Source organism: Aythya ferina (assembly GCF_964211825.1).
Source record: "Aythya ferina genome assembly, chromosome: 5".
NCBI lineage: Eukaryota > Metazoa > Chordata > Aves > Anseriformes > Anatidae > Aythya > Aythya ferina.
Genome location: NC_140301.1, coordinates 13,190,499 through 13,211,477, shown reverse-complemented (window position 1 = coordinate 13,211,477; position 20,979 = coordinate 13,190,499). Strand labels below are relative to the sequence as shown.

The window sequence follows — 20,979 nt, the reverse complement described above, 5'->3', positions numbered from 1 at the left end:
AAGGCGTGAGGCTGGAAGGATCGATAGATCTTTGACCTCTGTTTTCCTTCAGCCGCCTGAGACCCAGCTTGCTGATGTGATGCGTGACTGGGTCGGCAGGCCTGGAAAAAGACCTTCCAAACAGATTAGGATTTGAGCTCAGCGTGGTGCTTTGCCAGGTTACCAAAAACAAAACAAAAACAAAACCTCTTCTTTTAAATGTTTGATGGGTCACATCAGTCATTAGCAAGTCTGATGAGATTAAGAAGAAACAGGCTTCCCAAAGGTGGATGGATGAAGGTTGCTATTTTTTCTTTTTTTCTCTCGCTGTGCTGAAAGGAACAGAAGGTTTCGTGCTTTGCATTTTGTGTGTTCATATTTTGATACTGCGCTGGGGAAGGCTTGGCGGGAGAAGAATCAGTTGAGTTTACAAACATTAATTTTCTTTGTTAATGCCACTACAGGTACTTCCAAGCCTCAGTTTGTAGTGGATTTTTCTTGGTATTTCTGCAGGGAGCAGCTATGAAGCACTGCAGTAGCCTCAGGGAGCAGAGGGCATTGGGCAGCGAGTGGGACTCTCAAGTCCTCTCAATGATTTTGGTGCTCAGAACTGGGAAGTACAAATACCAGCACCACCAGCATCAGCCTGATGTGTAGATAAAGCCTCTTCCTATGTGGGCAACTTGCTTTGCTTTTCTGAGCATCTGTTTGGCCAGCTGTGAAGATGTAGACGGTTGCCTCAGCATGTGGGTGTGATGCATGCTCCTGTTAGCTAATCTTGGCGATGTGCGTTGGAGTTGAGAAGCCTCATGGCTTGCAGTTTGAAACCGTGAAGGTTTAAAGTGGTGTCAGCCACAAGCTTGCCTCCTTAGGAAAGAGAAGTAGCAGCTTGTCGTCCCTCTGGAGCAACAGGAGCCAAGGGTTTGTGGGCTGGAAGAAGAATTTACCTAGGATGGAGGACGTGAGAGAGAAGGGTGCCTCATTCTAGCCTTTTAAACAAAGTCTGAATGGTTTTACATGGAGCTCTGTGGAGATCTGTCTGGGGCTGGATTTCGCCCTTACACCACAGGGTGATGCAGTTGCGTTTCCTTTTGTTGTTTTTCCCGTCCCCCCCACCTCAGCTTGCTTTTTATGATCAAAGCTCCATTCTTTAAAGATATGCCAGTGCCATGTAACAGCGCGCAGAAAATCCCCTATGGGGAACAGTTCTGATTAGACATTGAGGAATTCTTTAATTCTCTTCAGACTCCTTACTATTAGGAACATCTTGTTGACAAAAGGTGTGGCTTTTCTCCTTGCTGTTGCTGCCTCTTCCTTGGCTCTCTTCCTCCCCAGATGATATGCTCATTCCTTTTGCTCTCCCGTTGTCTTGTCTTATATCAACTTGGGTCCTTGGTTCTTGCATTCAGCTCATTCTTTTATCTTCTACAGCACTCAATGAATGCTTAAAAATGATAAATATTAATAATAGAGTTCTTTGAACTGGCAGGTTCTTTAATGCTTAAGCTCACCTTTTCCTGCTGCTTATCCCCTATTAAAAGTTGCTATAATCTGCAGACTGTAACCGTAATAACTTCTGCCACAGTGGCTGGGTCTGTGACAAACGTAGGATTATAGCTCCAGGTGGGGAAGTGGCAGTGGGAGCAGATAGCCTCAAAGGCACAAAGATGTTGTTTCAGTTGAAATATTCTTAGCAATAAAGGAAGAGAAGCCAAAAAACGTAGATAAATAGTTCTATTCCCACACTAAATAGTCCTTCTTACATAGGTTTCCGCAGAGTGTCAGTGACCTATATAGGATAATCCTGTATTGCACGTAAAATCCTGACTTTAGAAGAGGAAAAGTGTTCTTTCTGGAGAATTTATTTTAAGAAAGCTGTACTTTTGGAGATGCTTTCAAGTGAGCTCAGCGGAAGCATCTCAAAACAGCAAGACAAACTGTGTCATTACTGGGTGTTTTCTTTTAATTCCCTCTCAGTCAGGTTAACCTCTCCCTAGAGCTACAGAGGAGAAAGCTGCTGCCTGCCCCCGTGCACAGAGTTGTCCACGTAACGTCCAGGCCAGGCTCCAAAGCTTTCACCATGTGTATGTAGACACACACACACACACACACTTTTGGACATCAGCAGCATTTTTACTGTCTCAGATCACACAGACGAGGGAACAAGTAAAGTAAACAGGAACGAAGTGCATGAGGCTTTCCCACCACACCTCCTTTCCTCTGTTAAACAATACAGCTAGAAGACGAGAGAATCCTGAAGCGTCAGGGCAAGCGTCAGGAAGCCTTATTTGTTTCCTGGCGTGGTGTTGGAGTGCCCCTGCTTAGGGAAGGCGAGCTGTGCCGAGCCAGAACCTCAGTGGGGTGGGTTGCTTCCCGGCTGATGTCTTCAGCAGAAACCACACAAGGTACTTCTTAAGGTTAGGACTGGCTGGGAGTTTTTCAAGGAGACTATTTGCATGCAGAAAATGCTGATTTATTGAAACCAATACTGCTTTGTGGGAAAGGGCTGGTCTCCACTCAGTTCTCCTTAGGTGAATTTCTTGGGTTTGGAATAGAATTTCTTAGTCAAAACACAGATGCTGGCTGGGAGGCAAGTGGTTTTGGTTTTTCACCTATGCTGTCACAGATCCAAAACAGGGTCCTGAAAGCAGGTTTCTTACATGCCAGATATGTATGTCCTAACCACAAGACTGATGTTCTCGTGCACATGGGTTTTTGCATGATGAATTCCAAGGTGGTTTCCATAGCTTAATACCCATGGGAAATAAAAAAAAAAAAAAAAAAATCTTAAAATCTCCTGCCTCCCCAAAAAAATGTGCTGGGGTGAGAAAATAGATTGCTGTCTACATGTCCTTGTGTTTCTCTGTGGCCTTGCTGTCTTTCTTCCCTGGTTCTGCAGGTTTGTGGCTCCCCTGGATGTTATCTTTGCAGGGTGGAGAGAAAAATCTCTGGAGACCTTAAAAAATAATCAGCACATCAGTCAGGAGAGGAGAAGAGTGACTGTCCCTAAAGCACTTCTGGTATATTTTGGCAGGGTCAAGGCTATACAAGTGAGAGTCTGGTTATAGGATGAAAATGCTCCTAACCCCCTGTCCTCTCCGAGGAGTGCTGTTAGAAAATGACCTGAAGCAGCCAAGGAAAATATAGCTGAACACGGCTGATGTGTTTGTGCCTGGGCCATTGTTGTTGGGCAGGGTATGAAAAAATAACGCTTAGGGCAGGAGAGGAGCTTCTTGGAACAGGATGAAACACTCTCCTGCTGGTTTGATTGCAGTGAGCTCAGCAAAGGAGGGGTAGCACGTGGTTTCAGTAAGAGGCCTCTTTCTTCCAGTTTCTTCCCTTCTCCTATGTTATGGAGGGGAGAGGAAAGTGGTCCTCTCTTCGTACATTCTTAATTCTCCTCAGAGTGAAAAGAAAGCCGTGTTGAGGTCTCCAGAAAGCTAGGTGTGTGCTTAACCGGGAGATTTGATCTCTGTGGTTGTTGTCTGCAGAAGGCTCCGGATGTGGTTGTTGAGAGCAGCTCAGGCACCTGAACGCCGATGTGATGCTTGGCTGCAGAAGGCAGCTTCTTGGGGCTTCCTCTATGGTAAAAGGTGAAGTTGCAGAACTGAGGTGGTCACTCCAGCTCTGACTGTATGAGAATCCCACTTTGCCTTCTCTTGGTATTCTTTCTTTTTCCATCTTTCAAAAAAGAAAAGGTGGGACGTGGGTGGAGGGCTAAGCTGGTGGTTGGAGCTCCAACATTGCATAGGCAAAGGAGAAACACTCCCTTTTAGAGGCAAAATGTTCCAGGCTGTTGCTGTGTAATTGAGGTTTAAATAATGGCTGTTTCCGGAAACCAAATGCATCCTCACGTGGTCTCTGCTAACCTGTTTAAAGAAGACTTTTGTTCGTATTGTGGTAGATGAAGAGTCTGAGCTTGCCTCCTTGGTTTACCTCCTCCTTCTCCGTCGAGTTGAAGTAGGAGGTGCAAGGTGTGTTTGTACCACACAGAATCACGGGGCAGCAGAAGGCCCCAGAAGGTGACATCCAGAACCAGGATGTCCATACAGCTCTGCTGGCTTCAGCAGGTAGGTCTAGAACCCACATCTTGGCTCTGGGACCCCTGTAATGTCAGAGCAGTCCTGGGTGCGAGATGAAACTCCAACCTGTGTGTGACGATGCAGAGGTGCAGGCCCCAGGTGCAGAGTGTTTATAGGAACAAATAAAAAACCTCTAAGCCTTGCTCATGTGTTTTTGGTGATAGACAGGCAATACTTCTCAAATATTAGGTGACAATTATCTTAAGAAAATAAGAAAATATTTTTCTTAAATTAATCAAGTCTGAGACTTCTGTCTTTGCCTGAAACATCAGCAGATCTCTGCCTCTTCTTCTGGTTACAATCATTGGAAAAAAACCTCTAAAGAAGCCTTTAAGAAGCTCATTGTTAAGGTTCCCTAGGTCCCCAGGCGGATGACGATAAGCTGCTGTTTTTCTTCAGAGGCTTAGACTGTGCTGTTAATGATCACTGGAGCTGGGGATGATGTGAGACCTTTTTAAGGATTAGACCACTTACCCACTAAAGTCAGTTTGCATCTTCTAATCAGTGAATGACCAGACTTCTTTGCACCCACTGCATGTCTGTATTCTGCACATTAGTCAAGTATACAGTATACTTAAATTAATGAGAAAAGCAAGCTATTGATCTAAGACTTCACACTTCTTTTTTTCTTCTTAATCAGGGATGAAGAACTGAAAAAAAAATCAAGTTAGTGAGAAAATAGTTTCATTAAGTTGAGAACTTGGATGCGTGTCTCAAAGATGTATTCTGGAGCTGGGTTGCAAATTCATCCTACTGAGCTAAGTACAGATTGCACTAGGACAGCGCTGGGGAGGGTTAGCCAAAATCCAGACCAGGGCTGCATGCCCAAACTGTTCAGTGGGGCTGCCTTGCAAAATCCTTCCTGCAGCTGGATCTGTACTGCGGGCTTCAGTGAAGAAGCCATGTAGTGGATCTGTTCCTGATAGCATCCTATAAAATTATACCTGTGGACTGTCCTTTAATGTGAAGCTGCAACCTTCAGCTGTGATCTTTGATTCTTTATAAAGTGCAGTGGTATGGACTAGGACCAAAGATTGATTTTTAAACAGAACGTTATTAAGTGTAAGAATGCCTCAGTTCGACTGTCTTGCAGCTTCGTGACTTTGCATGTACAAGACTTATCACTTCCTCCACCTTTCCTGTTCTGCTGTCTGTGATCCCTCATCACTCTGATTTGTGATGAAGCAAGGCAAGGGTTTGTCCAGGTACTCTATTGCTTAGCAAGGAGGTGGTGAATCGGATGCTGTTGTTGAAACTTGTGATAAGGTAATTTTCTCACCCTTCCAATAGCTGTAAATGCATTTGAAAGAAGATTGACATTGCTAGTAGCATGTGTTATTGTGTGTATACTCCTGGAAATAAATCAGAGATGGACTGGTAGCTAATGAAATGGTGCAGCATTCCCGAGTGAGCAGCTTGGGCAGGCACCTGAGCTATCCATGTGCTCGCCCACCAGAGTGTTGCTCAGAATCCTCCTGGCAAATGCAGCCTCTCTGTTTTGTTTCACAGTGATTTTCTACCACTTACTTATTGAGTTTCTGTGCAATACACAGCATTTCAGTATCTCCCAGTTGCAAATGGGCTGTATCTCTGGTACCTCTTCCAGGCAGAGTCCTCTTTCATCAGTAAAATGGGCAGTGGTAATGTCAAATCGAAATGACTTGCCGAGGGTGTTGCAGGAAACTTGTGACAGACGAGAGAATGAAAAGCCTTGTTTAGAAAGAGTCACAATCGCTTTCTTCCTTAATAGCACCTACCCAAATTCTTCTCCTATGAAAGACATTTCACGCTTGAAAAATGGGAAGGGAGTATTTCCTGTCTTACTGGAAGAGTTTTCCCAGCTAAATAAATAGCTTTCTCCACCGCTCTCTTGGCTGCATGTCCCATGCAGCTCAGTGTTCTGCTGTTGCTCTTCTCTTGCCCGTATTAATTGTGCATTCACTAAATTTGGATAGAACGCCCTTCTCCCTGTAAATGAGTCTTTGGGGGTGTGTGTGTTTCTCACAGGAGAAACAAAGAATTTCTGAAGTTTTGGGAGAACTGAGGGGAGAATCTTATCTCAGCCAAAACAGTGCACGTTTTGTGGTTTGTGGATAAGCATTAGAGCATGGGAGACTGGTGGGGGTCATGGCCCTGGGATCCAAGCCTCATTTTTCCACATCTAAGCACTGCCTCTCTTGCCTTCTGACTGCAAACTTTTGACCTGTTAACTTTCTTGGAAGCATGCACAGGTTCATAACAAGCGCTCTCCTTTGAGCAGACCAACGTTTTCAGAATGTTTCCCCCAAAAAATATTTACAAAGAGGATCTAATTAGGCCTAACAGTCCTTAATGTGTTAGCAACTCAAGTCCTACCATTTAGTGGCATCTCAGGAGTGCTGTGGTCCTGAAGCATTTACCTGTTTTCACTGCAGAAATCCTAATCAAAGGCACGAGGTAGTGAGATGGCTTCTTTCTTCACCCCGAGGCGATCCTGGGTGCTTCCATGAGAAAGCAGTGGTGCTTTGGAGCTGTTACAAAGGCACTTGCTGTAGAAACTTCCCAGGCACAGATGGGGAGTTGCTAAGTATTAATGCCAGTTGTGCAGTTCAACATCACAGCTTTGTTCCTGAAATTGTAATAATACTAAAAAAAAAAAATCATCTTTGATCCTGATGAGGAGCTCCAGTCCCCGAGCTTGTATTGAATCTGGGTCAAAGTTTTAATTTGATGCTGAGTACCCTTGGTGGCAGCTGAAATTAGTGGGCGCTGTGTGTGCTCAGCCCTTTGAAAGTAAAACTGTGTGTGTACGTTGTGTACTGAAGCAGAGATCTCGGGGGTTGCAGTGCCTGAGATGTTTCCCCTGTAATAGTTTCTTAGTGAAACCCCAGACAGTTTACATGGCTTCTCTTGAACTTCGGGACTCTGCTTTTCTGGAGCGTATTTGAGGCTTCTAGCCTGGCAACTCCTCAGAGCTTTCTATTAAGGTATTAAGGGGCAGAAAACCAGTTGGTTGCCTCAAGCTGAGGAGGAAATGCTAGACTTGAAGGATTATCTCAGCGCAATGAATTTTAAAGACTTTTTGCTATACATGTGCGGAAAGCTATCAAAATGCTAATGGTTCTGAGGGCTTTTTTTTAACCATTTCAGTATAGAGAGCAGTTGGGGTGGTAGTGGGGAAGAATGGTGTTATTTTACTGCAAAAGGATGGTCCAGCCAGAAATTAAGTGTTAAGTGGCTTTTCGTCTCTGTTAGCCAGAACTTCTGCAGCGATAAGGAAGAATGATGCTCTTGGCATCAGGACAGGATCAGGCTGGGTGACTCCTGCAGCTCCTTCACAGGCTGAGGGAGCAGGCTGGAGGCTCGGTAAATGGCAGTACAGACACATTTTTGGGACACACACCTTGCCCACAGCTCTGGGGATGCATCTGTTGTGCAAGAGGTGTGCACAGCTCTGCTGTCAGCACAACTCATCCAGTTGAGTCCTGGGACCAGGTGGGTCATCCTGGCTGCAAATCCATTGCAACAGTGGAGGCATGTCCTCCGTGCGCTCATTCTGGTTTTTCACCAATAAAACTCAATTCTCCTGGCTTTCTTCCTGCACTGTCTTCACCGAGGGCAAGCTCAGGCTCCAGGCTTACAGCTGAGAGGACTGTGTGTGTTTGTTTCTGGGCAGCAAGGCTTGTCTCAGGGGGGCGCACAGATCCTGGATTTGCACCAGCTCTGTGCTGCTGCGCCTGCCCAGAGCAGCTGGGCTGGGTAAATCTGCCCAGGAGGCCGGCGGGCATCCTCCTCTTGGGATATTAGCTGTATCTGCGAGGAACTTCTGTTCCATTTGTTTAGGCTTTTGGCTGAGGTTTTGAAATGTCGGGAATATCTCATTCAACTCTGCAGAGATTCTGTTAATGTTATGCTTTTGGAGCCAGGTAAACACTTGGATAACTGGCGATATAAATAACTGAAATTATGAGTGTTATTAAACCCATGAGATTCTGTCATTGCTTTAGCTGTCTCTGAAATATCTTAGAGCAATGGGTCTGTCTGTGCTTATCTTTTTAATCAGGCCTAAGCAGGCACTTTCAGCCCCCAAGAGAGCCTGAATCACTGAGCTGCAGGGATATCTTTGCCATTAAGACTGTGACTTTTAGGTTTCAATGAACTTTCAGCGTATTTTTTTTTTATTTTATTTTGTTTTTAAGGCGTATTTGCTTTTAAATAGTAGCTCTCTGCCAGTTTATTTCATATCTTCAAAGCATCGGTGTTTTCCATTTTGCAGCTGTCATCCAGAAGAGCACGGCTGCCAGCACATACCACCTGGGGGCAGGAGCAGGGGCAGGCAGTAGGGGAAGGATTGCTGCAAGGATCTGCCTTGGGGCTGGATCCAGGAGGATGCCAGATGAAGCAAAGGCAAGGCAGATGGACTGGATAGCAGTAAGAGATTGGAGTAGGCTTCTTCTTTCCCTTTCAACAAGGGTGTCGTGAGGTATTGCTTCGCTTGGGGCATCTTGAGCTAGATTGGGTAGGACACTGGGGAAATCAGCTTTAGAGACAACTCTTTTTTTCTTGGATTGTTCTCAGTGATATAAAGACATGGCTGGTGCATAGTGAGCGAGGAATGGGGTGTTTGTGAAATCCAGTCTGTGTGTTGACCATGATTTCCTGTGTGGCTTTTAATGAATTGATTATTCTGAGTGTGTGTGTTTGGGAGAGGGAATAGATTTTTTATTATTATTTTTATTTAAAAATCTTTGTGCTTTGTGTTTTTCCCAGCATGGACAGTTACAAGCTATGTACCTAAAGGCTGTTTTCAGTGTACTCATCTCTGCCTGAGTCTTACATTTCTCAGTGAGTGGCTTTAGGTATTGCAAACAATACCTTTCAATAAGAAATTATTCCCCCTGAAATGTTTCTGATCACTGGAAAAATCTCATTATGTTTTTCAATTTAGAGCTACTTACTTCCTTGTACAAAGTATATTTTGATTAATGTTGAAAATTTAAGACTGCATGCATAAGGAGATGGTTTTTATTGTGTCTGTGGTTGTTTTGCAGACAGAAGTAAGTGTGCAGTGACTTGCTTTTCTGGCCCGGAATTTCTCTAAGTACCTTCCAGTTTCCATTTAGTTTTGTGTGTGTGAAGAGAGTGGAGCCTGAGCTGCATTCTCCCACCCACCACAACCCCTTCTTCCATGCTAATGGATGACAGTATTGGCAGTGGGAAAAGTAGGACCTGGAGGAATGTATGTACGTGATGTATCAGCCTCACTTCTGTGATTAAGTATGCAGTTAATCTCTGCAGATTAAATGCTAAACACAAATGCAAACCCAAATCCTTTGCCATTTCTGTAGAAATCTGCTGTTTAGAGCTGGGCTTTTGGATGAGCATGAGAAGCAGGATCCTGGGCTGGCTGAAGAGGGAGGGGGGCATGCAGTCGTGGTCTGTGGAGGTCATGTCTTTGAAGGGAACGGTGTTTCTTGGAAGGTTACCATCTTTGATGAAAAGCAGTGCAGGTGTTCATTTTATTTACGGTTGCCTTGGGAGAGTAATTCTTGTGTAAAATAGAATGGGAATGTCTGGCTTCTTCCTTTTTTTTTTTTTTTTAATTTCTTTTTTTTTTTTTTTTTTTTTTTAACTTGCCCGCATAATTGAAAAGCCCCACTTCTGTTTGCTTCTGACTGAATGCAGAAAGAAAGGGTGCTGAAGTGCTGATTGCCAGAAACAAAACCACCATCCTGTACCAGCCTGCAGCTGTTGGCCTCGCTTGCAAGAACCAGTCTGTTTCTGAGGTGGGAAGGGTCACAGGAGATCCAGCCCATGACAGTGAGCAGATAAAGCTTTCCCATTTTCTCAGGCTGGACAGATCAGTGTCCCAGACCAGATCTCCCATCAGAGGAGCAGTGGGAGCTATTTATATGGGAGCTACTCTTCTCTGAGAGATTTTGGTATTTATTGCAGCAGGAATTCTTTCCAGCAAGAATCTTCATATCTCCAGACTCTGATTGAAGAGTACCCAGGACGTGCACCAGCATGGTGGATAGGATACCTTCTGGGAAAGGGAAAGTCTTCGGTTCAAATTTTGGCTTGAACTTTGGCAAAAAGGGGATCTGAACCAGTTTGCAGTATTCCAAAAGCCAGGCACTCGGTCAAATTACCTGCTGTTGGATGAGCTGTGGTGGTTGTCCATGTGTGGTCTTAGCCCATGGCAACTGCAAGGTAATGCAATTTAGCAGTACTCTCTCACTGCTAAATTAAATTACCTGACATCAGCTTCAGGGGATGAGTGTGCACATGGAGAGCTACCACAGCTCAGTTGGAGTACAGCCTACTGCTACTTCACTCTGCCATGGCTTTACTGGGGCCTTACTTGGGTGGCCCAGTGACCAAGCAATAGGTAATAGCCAGCTGCAAGGAGAAGGGAGGTCTAGTTGTGCCTCCAGCTAATGGATATTGCCCGTCAATCTCGTAGCATTTTGAGGGGCTGCAGTCTGCTGAGTTTGGGGTTGACGGAAATAGTGGTTTCCAGCAATTACCTTATCTGGTTAAAAAAATAATAATAATAGTTTGCCTTTCCAGCAGATGTTGACTCCTCTGCCAGTAGGGAGGGCCTGTTGCCTGTAAGAGGTATTGTTTCCAGGAGAATAAGATGTGTTTGGCACCGTGTTTCTCTGAAGGTCCCTTTCATCTCCAGTGAATTCTTGTGCTTCAAATACAGGAAACATTATTGTTGTGGTTTTCACCCCCCTCACTGTCTCCCAAATAACTGTGAGAACTTTCTTTTGGTCCCATTTGATAGTAGACCAAGCAGCAGTCTGTCCTAACCTTCAATTCCTTTATCTCTAGGAATACGAGAATGTGCTGAGTGATGGGGTCTTGCCCGTGGACAATTCAGCAAGCCATGGCAGCCTGGAGCCATGCACAATTTGTCTGCTTTAATGGGATTTTGGAAGGGAATTGGAGTCAAATGGTGTTGGAGAGGCACTTTGCCTCTCGTGTGCTTGCAGTAGGAAGAGCTAGCTGCTAGTGAAAGCTTCTGTAGCAAGCCTGTGTCTGCGTTACCTGAGGAGACCAGGAGCTGCCTTTCCTTCAGTGGGCAGTGGGAGGACCACAGCTCCACCTGGCCCCATCCCCATGGGTCGGTGGCTGAGCAGCACCTGGCAAGATGGGGCTCAGGGCTGGCACCAGGAGTGGGGAGCCAGGGCTTGCTCCAAGGAAACCTGCAGTCCTCTGCCTCCAGAGCTCATCTTGGGAGGGCGAGCACAGCAGCAGTGGGCAGTGCTTTTGGCAGTCCTGGCAGTTATGGTCTGAGCTGTTGGGTATTGATGATGGACACTGGCAGCACCATGGCATTATTACAGATGCTTCTGTGTCCTTGTGATTTGGCTACGTGCACTGCTTTCTTCCAAGCCAGGGCTGAGTTCTCCAATTATTGGCTGCTAGAAGCTTGTTGTAAGCCCTATTGTTCCCATTGTCTCCCAGAAATCATTTCCATTTGGCCCATTCTTTTCCCCAGCTCCCATCTTTCTCCTTTACTGGGATTCTCTGGAAACCACAGTCAGGATGTATTCCTTAAACATACATGAGGTCTAGCATCTGTTGTTTGTGACACAGATCATTGCACATGGCAGAATACATGTGCAAATTCATGCACAGCCAGCTCTCACTGCACAATGAAGATTTGGTTAAATGGGAATTAGGATTAATACTGGATTTAAGTTTCTCGTAGTTGGCTGGTAATAACCTAATCTCCTCAAAGGCTGCAGGCAGGCTGGCAGCATTCAGCTCAAGGCCGTTGTTTGCAAAACCTGAAAGAAATTGAATTTTGATACTAAGAGAGTTTAACCAGAGCCTTTCGAAGTAGTACATACACTTCCTATCCCTGTCTCAAATGCAGCCTTTTAATTTCTTTAATATATGACATTCACCTACGCTTCTAGGTCTGAGTGTTTGACAGTAATATTTTTTTCATTCCCTTATGTGAAAGCTTAGAGATTCTGATTGGTTTTAGAAATGTATAAATTGCGTTCTGAAAACTGATCTACCAAAATCTCTGTGTAGGCAGAGTGAGATATGTCTGTGTAGGACAGCCAGCACTCCCTAGTTTGACGTGTGAGCCTACCTCACCTACCTAGCAGGGTGCTGAACGTCCTTCAGGTAAGGAGGCCCAAGAGGCTGCAGAACTGTGGAGCTTTTGGTGTGATGTGGTCAGTTCAGTCCAGTCTGGTTTGATTGCTGCTGTGGTACAGATGACCCGTGAGAAATGAGTTGGTGAGTCTGTGCAGGTCATAAAATGAATCACTGAATTTGAGGGTAAGGACCATGATTGGAAAACATGTTCTCAGGTGAATTCTTGCTTCTGTTTACTGTGGCTGCAATGCAATTTTCTGTGTACCCGGTCTGGACTGAAAATCAGATGTTTAGTCATCTAGGTAATCAACCTTTAATTGTAGTTACTAGTTAAGGTAGAGTTTTTGCAGGTTTAGCCCTGCATTCTCAAGCAGGATGGAGGGGTAAGGTTTACCTACATACCTGCTTTTGATTGCTTGCTTCCAGCCTTCTCTTGGATGGTAGTTTTGACTGGTTCTGCCTAAACATCAAGAGCAAAGCGTTCTTCCATCTGCATCGCTGCTAGTGGTAGCCTGAAAATGTGATGTGCATATTTACTCTCCCTGCTTTTCCTCTATTTTAAACCAACTGTCTGTACTGTGGTCATGTCCCCTTTGCAGAGGGTGTCAAAGATCTCTGTAGTGTGATGATGTATGGCACCATCAATCAAGGCATCTAACTGGGCTATTGAGGCTGGAGGGAGAAGAGACATTGACTAGATTTGTGTGGAAAGCTCATCCTGACACTGCTGATACAACTCAATATCTTTATTATCAAAATGAAAATGACTTATCCGCAGAGGTGATGATGAGGTGCCTTTATCAAGACCTGAATCCACTACCAGTTTGTGTTTTTTTTCCCTCAAGTCTACTAATTCAGCCTCTACCCTGATGGATATAATTTTTTTTTTCTGCTGCTTTGTGTTGGTCCTCCTTGCTAAGGTTGCCTTTCCTCTCATTGCTGCCTTATTCAGAACCTGCTATGAAAAAATCCCCTTAAAACAGATAATCTTTAAAACATCACATAAAGCAGGACAATTCTTCTGAGGTTTCTTAAGTTTGCTCTGTCACTGTGTTGTCATTGGATGTGATGTTGAGAAATGCACTGAAGTTTTTCCTTCCCAAGGGTTAGAAGCCCACGTGACGACTTGATTAAGATTTGAAAGACACCGACTTAATTTATTGTTGCTAATACCTCTGTCCCCATTGTTTTCAAAGAGTATGAAAGTGTCAGAAACACGAGTCAATTGGAATTCAGATCTATGCAGTGGCTTACAAATCCCCTAAAGCACAAATTTGTTGAAGGCAGGTTAATGGGAAAGTGCTGTTTTAGTTTGTTTTCTGGTTTGAGAGACCATAAGCCATCCTAATCTTTTGTCTTTCAGTTCTATTTCTTTTTCTTATCTTCCACAGAGATTAATGGGAAGAAAAAGTGGATAAAGAGGGAACCCGGAGGAGTCCAGCACCCATCAGTGAAGGTTAGTAGAGAGTTGCGTGAACTGTCCCAGCACGAGAGAAGGTTTGTTCTGGCTAATTAAAAGCATGCAACTTTCACTGTCTCTAGGAGACCATAGCCCTCTCCAAGGAGCCAAGCACCTTGGTTTAAGTCGTGTCGCAGTTCAGGGAAGTCTTGTGAGCATCTTAAAACTGTTGCTTTGTTCAGTATTACGAGTGGTTGGAGGGTTTGCTCTATGGCTTTTCTGTGTGTGTTTGTGTGTGTAGAGTGTTTATGCTTAGAACAACGCTGTGTAATGAGACAGAGCCACTCAGGGAGAGCCCTGGGGCGAGTGAAGCTCAGTGATTTCTAAACCTGTAAAAACTCCGAGAGCATGCGTTAATGCAGTTCTAGCCTCTAACGAGCAGATAGGGAGCCATTAAACCCCTCTGAACAGAGCTAGGGATGAGGGGGAACATCTGAAACTTCAACTTGCATCAGTTGTAAAAATAACTTGGAGAAGAACAAGCCTGGTGATAAAAACAAATCAACAAGAAAAATCAAAAACAAAACCCCTCTTACATCAGTGGATGTTTCAGCCTTGAAACATGAGAGACTTTAGTCAGCATGAGGCCTCGAGCCCTCTTGGTCCTGACATGTGCATTAGCCAGAGGTTTGTCCTGCCACTTAGGCTGAGCACTTCTTGAAGTCAAGGAATTTATGATGACTGGTTTGGCTGAAGCTCTTTGTATTGCAAAAAAGAAATCGTGCTGTGTCTGTTCTTTAATAGCTGGTAGAGATGGATGGGTGTGAGTATGCTGCTATCTTGCTGATGGCACCTTTGAGAGCCCAGAATGATGGGTGGTATGTTTTACAACTGCTCAGTTGTAATTCCTTGTTCTTTCTCCAGTTGAGTCAGCTCTGTACTCAGCAGTAAGACCAAGAGGTCTGACAGAGACCCTTCACCAGCACTTGAAGCTGCACGTCAAAGCTAACTCTGCTCGGAGCAGGTCTAACTGATGGTGTTGTGCTTTTCAAAGCATTTGCAGTCTTGCCTGTGTTAGGCCAGCCAACGTCACCACAGCTAGCACAGCTCCCTCAACAGTTTTCCTTCATGATTTCCCAACTGTGACCAGGAATGCACAGCCCCTGTGCTCTGACATGCCCGGCCATCTCCGTGTCTCAATGCAGATGAATGTGGTGGGATGATTGGTAAACATCACTGGGTGTTCTGATGGTGAACGTATGCAAGCTGCTTGCACGGTGTGACTCGTTTATTTCCCCCTTCCCCATGCTCCCTGAAAGCCCAGCTGCTGCTTTATCACTCCTGATAAGCGGGTGTGTGATCCAAGGCAGAGCCATCAGCCAGAGCTGAAGGCAGGCAGGAGTCCCGCATGCATAGTTTGGGGGCAGCTTGGTTTCTTTTCTGATAAGCCTGTGCCTCTTGCGGCAGTACAGTGCACACTCCTCTTAAACCGTAATCATAATCCTCTTTGCAGCAGGCGCTGCTATCCCCACAGGAAGCATTAGCAATATCATGAAGTGCGGAGACTTCATTGTTTTCCCCTAATCTGCGAAGGGAGCTGAGACAAGACAGAGGAAACTTTAACCTATTCCGTGCCTCAGTGGTAAATAATTAGTTTTTTGGTGGGTGGGAGAATGGGGGAAGCCTCTTACTTAAGATAAAGTAAGTGCAAGGCTCACGGGCTTATCTTGCTCTGTGGAATTCAGGAAAGGACATGTCCTTGAATTCGCCTGTCTGGCATGCCCTGTTTTTGTGTTTGGGAGAAATGAGGTTTATTAGAGCCGCCCTAAGTGATTGCTGGGTGTAAGGCACCTCTTGCCAGGAAATGATAGCTGCGCTTTTGTTTGAGGACCTTGAACAAAAGGCTTTGGATGCGTAATAATGTGCAAATTTGGGTGGGTGGGAAACGGAGAAGGTTAATAGGGCAGGCTAACAGAGGAGGAGCTGAGCTTGGGAAAGGAGGAGAGAAACACTGAGGACATGGCAGCAGAAAGAGGGAGGTAAAACAGGAAAAGCAGACCCCTTTTGTCATGCTAAAGTTAATTTAGTCACCAGCGGAAATTTTGGGGTAAGTGCAAGCTGTGCCTGCTGCAATAACGGTGCTTCCAGCCATGGCAGTGTGAGAGGCCACAGTGGCTGTTAGATCCGGGGGTGCTGTGTGCGGGTCTGTGTGCTGCGTGAGCGCTCTTCAGAGCCACGTCTGTCCCCAGGGACAGCTTGCTGTGACAGCGCTTGTGGGTGTGAATTCACTTTGGGTCAGTGCGTTGCATCCTCAAAACTTCTCTTTGCAAGCTGCCTGCCACAAAACCTGTCTTGTCGTGCTCGGTGCTGCAGCTGCGGTGTTGCTGTGCGCTCCCTGGACAGGGCTGACATCAAGTGGAGTTGTGGGGTCTACCCCAGCCTGGTACTGGGGGGCAGGAGCCCATCGCACGTGTGCACTGTCTGTGAAAGTTCTTGACTCAAAACACCCCAAGGAGAGCAAGGAAACAAAAGCTTCTCAAAAATAGCATGAGATAAGGATCTGGAGAATTTGCTTTTTGTTTCTTTCAAGAGTCCCCAGAGACTTCTTCTTTTAAGGGAAGAAATGTTGCTTTCAAGGTCGAGCCTTTTTTTTTTTTTTTTTTTTTTTCCTCCAGACTTCAAAGGCAGTCAGCTGAGAGCTTCTTAGGAATGTTACATCTGTTCAGAGTAAACATGGATCGGCACTTTTTCCTCTTCCAGTGTCCAAAATTTCTGCACAAATTTTCTTGAGAGTGCAGTAAACAGGACCCAGCCTCAGAGGGGATGGATGATGAGCAGTAGTAAAGGATGGAAAACCAGCAACTGGGAGTAGCTTTCTGCAGAGGTATTTAGTTGAGACATGGGTTTTATTTTCCTGGTGCCTTAATAGAAAACCTTTTAATGTCTGTGCCTTGAAATAAAATTGATTCAGAAATTGAAACTGAACAAGTGGACTGAAATGTAAACTTCTAATGCCTGCCTGCTCCTCCTTAAGCTCTTCACTTCAGCTAGTTTTGTAGCTGCTGACACACGGTCTTTTTTTTTTTTTTTTTGCTTTTTATTAAATCGCTTATCCTTTTGCTTTTAATCTTAATCTCCGTGTATCAAACAGTGAAATCAACCAGTTTTGCTTTCTGGCTCTAACGCTGAACTACTGTTCCTTCATCGTCTGATCCAAAGCCTATTGGCAGCGAAGGGGCTTTGGATCAGGCACCTGACATGCTGCAGAAAATCAGCACCGCAAGCTTGGCGGATGGAGCAGGTGGGGCCAGGATTTCGAACTAGTTTAACATAACCCTGCCTGAAAATGGTAGGAATTTATTGCTGAATTGATGAAAGCTGACGTGTAGCATTGCTGAGAGCATTTGGAAATCTCCCCCTTGGTAGGGTGTGTGGACATGATCCTGTCTCAAGCAGCCTTGTTCCTGACTGCCTCCTTACATCTCAAACTGAACTGCAAGTGGTTTTCACACCAATTATTTCCCTCGTGCTTCTGAATACAACTGGTGCGGGGAGGGGAGGTGGTTGTTTATGCCATTTCCCTGGTGCAGCTGAAACTCAGAGCAGCCAGCTCACGCTGAAGCTGTTGTTTCCTCTGTGCGCTTCCCGTAACGAGGCCGAGGAGTGTGAGATGTGCGATGCAAGCGTGTGGCTTTGTCACATGCATGACGATAGAGATCTTGGTGCTGTCTCGCTTCGGGTTGGGCAAGTACGTTTCATTTGTCGCTTCTGTGTGTTTTTCTTTTAAACTAGGCTTCTTAAATGAAGAAGAGCAATATTTAAGCTTTAGAGTAAATAAGCAGAGCACCCTGGCTTCATCTTGACTAATCTGTTTAACCTTCATCAGCCCAAATATTTACTCTAGGCATTGAACATCCAGGCAGTGTAATTCTGATGCTAAAACTCATGCGCTGAGAATGCTGTAGATTGACTAATCCTGCAGAATTCCAGAAATCCCTGTCTGTATAAATAAACTTCCTATGTGAAGGATTATAACTAAATAAATGCTGTGAATTCAGATGAGCGAGGCAGAAGTATAGCAGTTGGCTCTCTTGTGCCTGCTCGCTTCTGTATTTTTTATAAGGACATTCATCTTAGTCTAAAGAGATGTGTAAAGAAAACTGCAAATACTGAAGCAGAGTGCTGTCATATGCTGCAGGGAGAAAGTTTACCCCTCTGCCTTTTTACTAGCAATTTTTCCTTTATTGATTTTGAGCTTGCCTTCAGCTTTATTTACCTGGTCTGTGATTTTTATTCTCTTTTTGGGTACGCTGTTTCTGGTGAATCTGTATTCTGTAGGTCCTTGTCCCTTTCCTGCAGCTGGAAAATGTAAAGAGTTTTTGAAACTGTTGTCCTCTGGGTTGAATAGCAGAGCACACAGCATCTGGAATTACAGCAACAAAGACGGCATGTTTGTCAGGCTGCTTTGTGCGTCCAGTGCAAGGAAACCCACAGGGTAAACCTCTTGGTACAGGTACAGCGTAGGCAAGTCCTGAGCCATTTGGCTTCTGTCCTATTACTGTATTAGCTATTCTTTCATTGCAAGATTTCTTATAAGTACAGACTTATCTGGGATCCTTATCTCAGGGATGTTCTGTTAATATCCCTTGATGTTGCCCTCGCTGTTACTTGAGATCGTTCCAGAGATGTGAAGGCTGTAAAAACCCAGGGGAGAGGGATTAGTCTAGCTGTTATAAAGGGAATAACTAAGAAGACGGGAGTTAAGTTAGAGACATAAAATCAAAACTATTTCAAGAGAACTTCCCAACAGTGTTGTTTGTTAGGTTCATGGAAACCTAATGCATCTTGTGCCATCTGAGAATTTTGAGAGTAGTCTGCAAAAACAAAATAGGAGAAAGCATAGCTGGAGGGAGTTGTTCTCCCAGCTGATGTCACTGCTTTTGAATTCTGAGATCGTGCATAATGGTACAAAACAAGAAGGAACAAATTGCTCAACTGTGTTTTCAGGACGGCGTCTATCCAGGAACCCGGTCGCTTTGTCCTACCAGACAGCTCTCCCTGCTTGAAAGGGACCAGTACAGGAAGAATTTCACCTACTTAACTTGCCATCATGCTCTGTGGGGAAATTCCCTCTATCCCATGTTGCATTAGTCGGTCCTCCTAACTCTCAATCCAAGGAAGAATCACTGCAGCTAGGCAGCTAATCTCATTTCTGTCCTCAGATAAGATTGTTATCAGGGTAATTGTCTGTTTGCTCCCCCTCCTGAGTCTAATCAGAGTGGATTGTGCCAGTACCTCCTGGGGCAGAGGAACTCAGACACTGATTGCCCTCAAAAGAAAGAGAAAATCCTCAGTGTATATTTAACGTAAACTTCAGTTTTGTTAGATGTTCACAGGAAAATTGTCTAGAAATAACTTGCTCAGACATGTCTTGCACATTTCACAGTAATATATTTTGTTCTGGTTTGCAATCTAGGTTCAGACAGGCAAGTTCATGTAGTGCATGCTGTGGTGAGGCTTTCAAAAGATAGTGCTGTGCACCAGGGGAACTGGTACTTTCCCAAGCCTTGGGATAGAGCAAGTTCATGTCTGCAGAGAATGCTTGCTCTTAGATGTTGATGTTCCAGCCAGCAAATAATTCTGAACAATTAGTGCTTTCTCCCTTATTTCAAAGCAAATTATGGGGGTGGGTGGATTTTGCTGATGGGGATAAAGGAGGCTCAAAGATATTAATTTTTCATACATCCTTCAAGTTGGGACTAGAGCTTTTCTCTTGATGTGTCTACCCAAGGAAGCATACTACTTGGTCTCTTTTTAGTGGTGTGCAAACCATGGATAATGCAGAACACCATTGAGATTTGGAGATGCAGTGCGCTCCCCCTTGTTTTATGGATGAGAAAGCTGAGATGCAGAGGCATCATGAGCTGCCGTGGAGATTGCCAAGGCAGAGTTGCATGCAGCAAGATAAGGGAGTGTGTGCCAGAGCCAGTAAAGCTCGTGGCAGCTCCCGATGCCTTGTTGGGGCTACCAGCTCCAACAGCCAGCCCAGTATGGAAAGCAAAACACAGTCCTGCACTTAGTGGTGTTGCAGTTGCAGAGATGATGCCTGGCTCTATCAGCCCTGTACCCTTGGATAGCTTTAATGAAGCTCTCTAGCTTCCAAGTGTGATACCTAAAGCAAGCTTAAAGGGTAAGAGCATACCAGCAAGGAGAAGGGTGCTCATAGCTGCTGAACTTGCATGCCTCGTATGTGAGAACCGCTGAGACTGTCTGATTCAATCACGCTCAAAAGGCGCTGAAAGAAGCGGGTCCTTTCGGGCACATGCAGCAGTCTTCCAGAGGACCTTGAAATCGGTCTGGGCACAGCTGCCTCTAGCCTAATGCACACGTGGTGTGCTTAGTGTGGACGTTCTCTAAAGCTTCCATTGTGTAGTTTTCAGCTTCCTGCTCCATTAGACCTCAAATCACTAATTGCAGTGGTAGCTTTGTGGCTGTAGTGACCCTTTTAGAAGGCACCATAAACACTTTACATTTGCTGGATGGCTTAACTGATGTTACTCTGCTCTTTACAAGAAGAGAAACAGAAGTACAGAGGGAGGGGAAGACAAGTGTAAAGATGTGTAAAAGCTATTTTTACCCTTGACTATATACCACACTGAGGAGATGCCAGCGACAGCGTTTAGAAGCCTGCTTCTGGAACTGGAAGTAACACAGCTGCATCAGGGCGCCTAGTAAACAGCCTCAAATAAGTTGGGTGTGGGTTCACTTAGCTGCTGGAACCTGGGCTTGCATTTCATACAGCACTCCTGTTTCTTATAAGCACATCACCTTGCTCAGAGCCAACTGCGGTATGTTTGATTTGGCCCCACTGCACGTGCCATGGATGCAAGTGTCCAGCAGTAGAGCTTGGGGTCTTGAAGGCCCCCTTTTTCCTCCCCAACCCTCTCTCCATTGTGTGTGGCTGATTCCTTGTGGCTTGGTTTCATTTTGGTATGTCTTTTTCTGCACTTGAAGAATGTTTTTGGCAGCTGTTGGTCCTTTAGTGGGCCCTCATGCCATCAACCACCAGAGCTGTACATACACTAAATGTGCTTTGTTACCTGGGTTAAACCACGGCGTTCAGTCTTTGTGAGCAATTCACATCACAAACCCTTGACTCCAGCTGTTCTTTTTCTGCGATGGCACCGAGGCCAGTGCTGTAACTCACTCTGCTGCTTCTGCTGGCATAGCACTTCCGAGCTGTCCCCTCTCGCATGCGTTGCTGCCTGTGTTGCAGTGCTGACGGTGAGGCTGTACATGAAGGAGCTGCTGGCTGATGTACGGAAAGCACACTTTTGGAGGCTGAAAGCAACTTCCTCTGGAGGGGCTAGCAAGCAGCAGCCCCTGCCTGCTTCCTTTCCCCATCATGAGCCCTGT

The 20,979-nt window shown here is 45.2% G+C and overlaps 1 protein-coding gene across 6 annotated transcripts in view; it reads left to right on the top strand.

Annotated features, from left to right (window-relative positions):
- TSPAN18 (tetraspanin 18) overlaps positions 1-20,979 on the top strand; it is a 109,774-nt gene that overhangs the window by 6,485 nt on the left and 82,310 nt on the right. For 2 of the 6 annotated variants that reach the window (XM_084520349.1, XM_084520352.1), the window contains exon 2: positions 13,556-13,620. The gene's annotated coding sequence lies outside the window, so the exon portion shown is untranslated. Of the gene's footprint in view, positions 1-9,725; positions 9,827-13,555; positions 13,621-15,544; positions 15,671-16,238; positions 16,448-17,133; positions 17,312-20,979 lie in introns of those variants that run through there. The other 4 variants (XM_084520351.1, XM_084520355.1, XM_084520354.1 and 1 more) reach the window with 4 other exon arrangements.